General features: G+C 41.4%; 1 protein-coding gene across 2 annotated transcripts in view; it reads right to left on the minus strand.

The window, feature by feature from the left end:
* The window catches only part of LOC121433221 (cytohesin 1 interacting protein), a 63,932-nt gene extending 58,426 nt beyond the window's left edge, over nt 1-5,506 (minus strand). The window contains exons 1-3 of one of the 2 annotated variants that reach the window (XM_041631568.1): nt 5,413-5,448; nt 4,405-4,515; nt 3,824-3,925 (exon numbers count right to left, since the gene is read on the minus strand). The gene's annotated coding sequence lies outside the window, so the exon portion shown is untranslated. Of the gene's footprint in view, nt 1-3,823; nt 3,926-4,404; nt 4,516-5,412 lie in introns of both variants that reach the window. The other variant, XM_041631567.1, reaches the window with a different exon arrangement.
* Between the last annotated feature and the right edge of the window lie 494 nt (nt 5,507-6,000).

A 6,000-nucleotide genomic window follows, 5' to 3' on the forward strand; every position in this document is an offset into this window, starting at 1 on the left:
GCACTAGCTTTCACATCTGCCCCTAAAATATCCTGAACAATCCTTCTCCCCATGTCTGAGGAAAGAAAACGATCTGGAAAAGAGAGAAGGCTCAGTCCTGGGCTACCCATGTACATGTGTCCTTGAGACAAGCAACTCGGGAAAATAGCTAAGCTTGTGATACCTTGAGAAATTTCACCAAGGAGAGCTGATTGCTCATACGGGACCCCAACAAGAGGATGACAAGGGATGATAGCAAGAATGAGATCTTACTGGAGCACGATTTGCAATCCATATATAAGGGAAGCGTCTGAGAACTCTCAAGTAGGTTCTTTCTACTCAGAGGGCACCGGGCGCCAGGACATACTCTCTGGAGGACAGACTATAACTGCATTGTTAGATAAGAGGGACAAATAATTACCCTGTCATCCTTGGTCCAGTCACCTCACACTGTAGAAACCCACGAGATGAAAAGGGAAATTGCATCCCAGAAGGAGTGGATGCCCAGAAGCCTCTGTTTGACTAGCAATACTGGAGGAAATACCTTCAAATTGAACTGAGATTGAAACTTTCATAATACTGAATTGTTTGTGTTTTTTGTGTTTTATAGAAAAACAAAACCCTCAAGTATCTGCCAAAGGAAAAGAGAAATCTGGAAAAATTTAAGTAATTGAAAAAGAAAACATTAGTTCCAACACCTTAGCTCCTGAGAAGTTGACTATTCAGTAACCTCTTCAATAAAAGTAGAAACAACATGAAATATCCATCTCTTCCACTGAAAAGATCACAAGTAAAAACTGAATCAGTCCCTTAGCTATTAAGTTTGCATTTACAATAAGATGAAGTAGAAATTTTGAATCAATGAATAACCTGAGCAGGATTACCAGTGGGGCTCCGAATAGCACATTTGCAATGTACTATAGAATTGGAAACAGATTATGGAAAAGGAAAGCTGTGTATTCAAACTTTGACTCTAATTTGAGGTAGAGTAGAATAATTTATACATACATACATATATTCATATATATATATGAATATATGTATATATATATTCATATCAATACAATAATGTGATTCCCATAACAGAAAGACTCTAGCAAACCGTAATGATATCTAACCCTGTGGCAGGCTTCTAATTTGCTTGGCACGATGTGACAAGAAGAAATTTGCTAGCTAGGAACTTCACAACTTTGTATCTACTAGGTAAGGGGTCTGGTTAGATATGCAGGGAGTAGACATATGTGATAGCTTGAAGCTATTGCGAGAACATTATTATAAGCTAAGAACATAGAATGACATAATTGACATAGCCTTGTTCTTACTAAAGAAGTAATGAGGCGAGAACAAATGGTATCACTGTAAATTATACAGAGACAAATCTAGATAGAATTTCTATTTTACTGTCTCTTCATTATATTTGAAAGTTCTCTAGAAATAATTTGAAACAAATTAATGGTGCATTAAATTTTTTATGTAGAAATGCTGAAATGTTTTCCAGCTGTTTGGTATTTCACTTTAAATTCATGCGGAAGCAACCACAGCAATACCTTCTAGTGGGGTTTCTAACACAATGGAACCCAGCAGATGACAGGGGTTTGAAAACGGTGGCCACTTTTGTCAGCCATTTTGTCTGAAATACCTTCAGTGATTGTGACAATGAGAACGTACTAATAACGCGTAGAGATGGAAAAGCACTGCTAATGTGCTAAGAACTGAATACTTGCCGGGAGGTGGTGGCACACGCCTTCAATCCCTGTACTCAGAAGACAGAGACAGGAGGATCTCTGGATCTCTGGGCATTCAAGATCAACCTGATCTACAAGAGCTAGTTTCAGAACAGGCTCCAAAGCTACACAGAGAAGCCCTACTGCAAAAAAAACAAAAAAAAAAAAAAAATAAAGAAAGAAAGAAAGCAAAAAAGGAAGGAAGGAAGGAAGGAAGGAAGGAAGGAAGGAAACTACATACTTAAGTTAAAATTTTTGTTTGTGGAAAAAACTAAAAACATTAATATTTCAAACAAAATTTCTCAAAATAGCTAGCTAGTAGTTCAAGAACTATTCTGTCAGTGGAAAAATGTAAAATAAGATGCTGAGTACTGCCATGCTGGAGTAGATGGAAACTGAAGGAGAAAACTGAAGTCTGGATGAGGAGAAGCTGGGACAATGTGGCACTGTACCCCACCGACTTCCAAGTTCTGTATGTGTAAGTTTGTTGGTAGTGGTCAGATTGTACGAGTCCCTCCAATTCCATCTTTGTCTTTAAGAAAAGCACTTGAGATATCAGCGCTGTTTGTTTTACTCTAGGAGCTGCGATTCCAAGAGTAACGTGGAATCAGCCTCATGGGAGTTGGCCAGCTGGTAGACCGCACACACTGGGCACAGCATTGCTAGCTTCTTTAACTTGATCCCAGGACTCTTCCTTTATCTTACCATGTTTCTCTTCACAAATAATCTCCATACATAGTGAGTGGTAAACATGAACAAATCACGGAATTGGAAGCTCTTCACTGCACTCTCTTTTAGTGGCTCTCATAATGATCTTCCCAAGGAAAATCAATTGAACTATTGACGGAAATACCATTGCCGGATCAATTATAATTGCAGCTACTGGTGCTGTCTTGGTTGCTCACTATTATTCTTAGGGGGAAAAAACATGTGCTGGTGAGGAAATCTGTCTCCTATTTAGATCATGGCTTGCGGTGGTGTAGATCTAACCCAGGACCTCAAGTGTGCAGGCCAGCATGCTAGCACTGAGCTATATCCCCAGGGCTATCCGTATCCACTGTCCAGAATAGGATCTACCCATAAGCATTGGCTTTTGACCCTCATGACTTTTCCAGAGGGCTACATGCATCAGTTTGAGATCCATTGTGCTGTGTCTTCCTTCTAAGACGGGAAAGAGTCCTTAACGAAGGCTCTCTGGACACAGTGGCCTGACCCCTGGTGGTCTAACCCTAAATGTAACTCAGACACAACAGGGCTTAAGGGAACCCTGTATCTGGCTTAAAGTAAACCTTTTTTGCTGGTAACTTAACTGTCGGTTGTCCCTGGCTGAGCTCTAAGCACCTCAGTCAGGCCTGTCTCACAGAGAGCATCTAAAAGCAAGGAATTTGCTGGCTTGTACTTGTAGCAGCCACAAAAAGCGATAGCCTGTCAATTAAAATGTTTAATTGACTGTTCTCTGCAGTTGATACAGGTGGAAAGGACCAAAAGAGCTGATACACACACACACACACACACACACACACACACGCGCGCATGTGCACACACACATCCATAGGTCCATGTACACATATGCACACAGAGTACATTCTCACTAGTTGCAGTGGCCTGTTTAAATCATCAGAGCACCATGTTTGAGTTCCAGTGTGCAGTCAGTTTCCGTTTGACTTCTAATCAGCTCTTTAGACCTGCCTCTCGTTGCTGCCCTTCTGGCAGTGATGACAAAATCCCATATAATCCCATATTCATTAAACCTTTCTGACTGTGATAAAAAAAATTATCTATATGTCATAAGCTCAGCATTTCCCCTGACACAAGATATACCCACCAGCAAATCCACTGGCCATATGCTATTTTATATATACATATGTGTATATACGTTCATAAATATATAAACAGATCTTCAAGCAAAGCGTGGAAATCCAAAACATTTAGAAAAGAAACCCCAAAGAGCAAGTCACCTTGCTCACTAAGCACACAAATGAAAAAAAAAATCCCAGCAATAATTTATTTATCTTAATACGAAATACTTCATTAAAATGTATTCAATTTCTCCTCTCCCTCAAATCAACTAGAGCCATGTGTGCTGAGACTCAGTCCCCGTTTTTCCCGCTCAAACTTACCATAAGACTGTGGTGAGCAAACATCAGTGAGATCACCTCCTGCTCTCAAAGCCGGAACCAATGAGGTCTAGGTCTCCTCCATCCATGGGAATTCACAGCCCCCTGCAATGCCACAAGACACTTAGAGAGAGAAAAGGAAAGAGTCTGGCCCTAGCTCCTTCTACCCACCTCATTCCCTTCGAGGATAGTCCGTCTATTCTTTCACAGTGAGGACTAACATCACAAATAGACAGAAAATAAATAACAAATTCAGTGCTGCTTATGCGAGTCCCCAGGCCTGTCCAAATGGGGAATCTGCTCACTGAGGAGTCAAGGGGGAGAGAAAGCCATTCTTATCTGGGGTCCCTCCCAAGCAGATGTTTTTCTTGCGGCTTTCTTTCATGTGGACTGGGAGCTTTTAGAATTCCAAAGCCGCTTATTATCCTCTGAGTACAAATTTCACTCTCTGTGTTTTTGTTTTTCAGGTATAGAATGAATGTGTCCCAGTTAGAAGGAAGTTTCTGTCTATATATATTTTTTTAAATCTAAAGACCTGCTTCTAATTAACTTCGTAGCATTCAGTTAAAGCCAGACAGACTTACCTGAGTTTTTCTTTGAAGCAGAACAAGCCTCATTTTTTTTTTTTTTGGTGGTCTGTCGCTTTAACAAAATACCATGTTGGTTTTTGCCCACATGACATTCATTTCCAGTCCCTAGAAACAGTTTCGAGAGAGCAAATGTGCCACATGGACAGCAGTTATGGTATAAATATGTATTATGGAAAATTTCCACCCACACAGAGAACCTCACGGTCTGCGGTAGAAAACAAGTTGCTTCAATGCAGAAAATAGGCGTTGTTGCTGCCTTTAAAGCAAGCTCTTCCACGGGGAGCCATTCTATTTATTTGCAGCCCGCAACTGTGCTCACTGCTTTGAAAGCTTTACTGTGTGTCACTGGCTGCAACTTAATCTGTCGCAACCTCCGGGCTCAAAACCTCTTTTGTTTGAATTTACTCCGATGGACATGCATTCTCCATAGAAACCATAGCTTTGCCCACCAAAGGACATGTCACCTTTGTAACCGTCACCTTCCTAAACCTACGACACTGTGTTTGCAGGCGGTGGCAAACAGGTAAGAAACCACAGCCACCTTAGCCGACCATATGCGGACTTACACACTGCTGTTTCAGCCATGAAACAGGAAAAGTGAGAACTGCAGGGAAAGAAATTATAATAGATAGAAGTCTTGCCCATATATAAAGGGATCAAGCTTATGAATACTTTATAACAGAACTAAGATGCGGAAATGTGTCAAGGCATGTGTGTAATCCACTTACAACCCACAGAGGCAACTTCGGCGTATACTGTTTCTACACCTCTGTTGTTTGCACAGCTGGACTGAGCTTGATGCTGCCTCATGGAAGAGTGTGCATCCTGTAGCTTCTCCCATGGCTGACCAGGCTCCTGCACCTCTCTTGACACCAATCCCTCTAGGAAGTGTCAATAAAAACCCTTATTTCCACTTCTCCAGACTTCCTCCGCCCCACCCCACCCCCAAGTCTTTAAAGAATCTGTGAAAAGTTTACTCCATTCCCACCGTGTCGAACCTACCTGTGCCGAGCAGTCTACAGGAGGCAGGAAGGACCGGATTGATGGGAGAGCCTAGCCTTGCATAGAGGGAGGGCACAGTCCTGGCAGCTGGAAGATGGAAACGGGAGGAATTTGTGTACCTTGGCAAGTATGGTCCGGTGCCAACCAAAACATTCTTTTTTTTTTTTTCCAAGAAGTTCAAAGCACTTTGTAAACATTAACCCGTGAGGCTAAGTAGTCATGAAGTAACTGTTACTTGAATACGCCCTTAAGATAGCAACCACAAGCCAACTCGTTAAAAGGGCCACACTGTTGCTTCCTTATTTCACAATATTTACTGAGCCCCTACTGTGTGCAGGGCACCGAGGGTAAATGGACACCTGGGGATTTTCAGATAGTTCCTGGTTGTTTTGCTTGTCTGCATGGGTCTGTAAGGATCCAGATACGACAACTTACTAGTCTTACTTCCATTTTATTTTGGTCAAGTCGTTTAATAAAATGTGCTCCATTCTCTAGAATGTTCTTAGTGTGCTGAGTGCTGAGCAAGCGCAAGAGAAAAGTATTTAAATTGTCTGTAAATCTCATTACAACTATAGAAACTGAGAAATA

Source organism: Microtus oregoni, unplaced genomic scaffold (genome assembly GCF_018167655.1).
Source record: "Microtus oregoni isolate MIOR12 unplaced genomic scaffold, Mior012 000037F_ref0000500, whole genome shotgun sequence".
NCBI lineage: Eukaryota > Metazoa > Chordata > Mammalia > Rodentia > Cricetidae > Microtus > Microtus oregoni.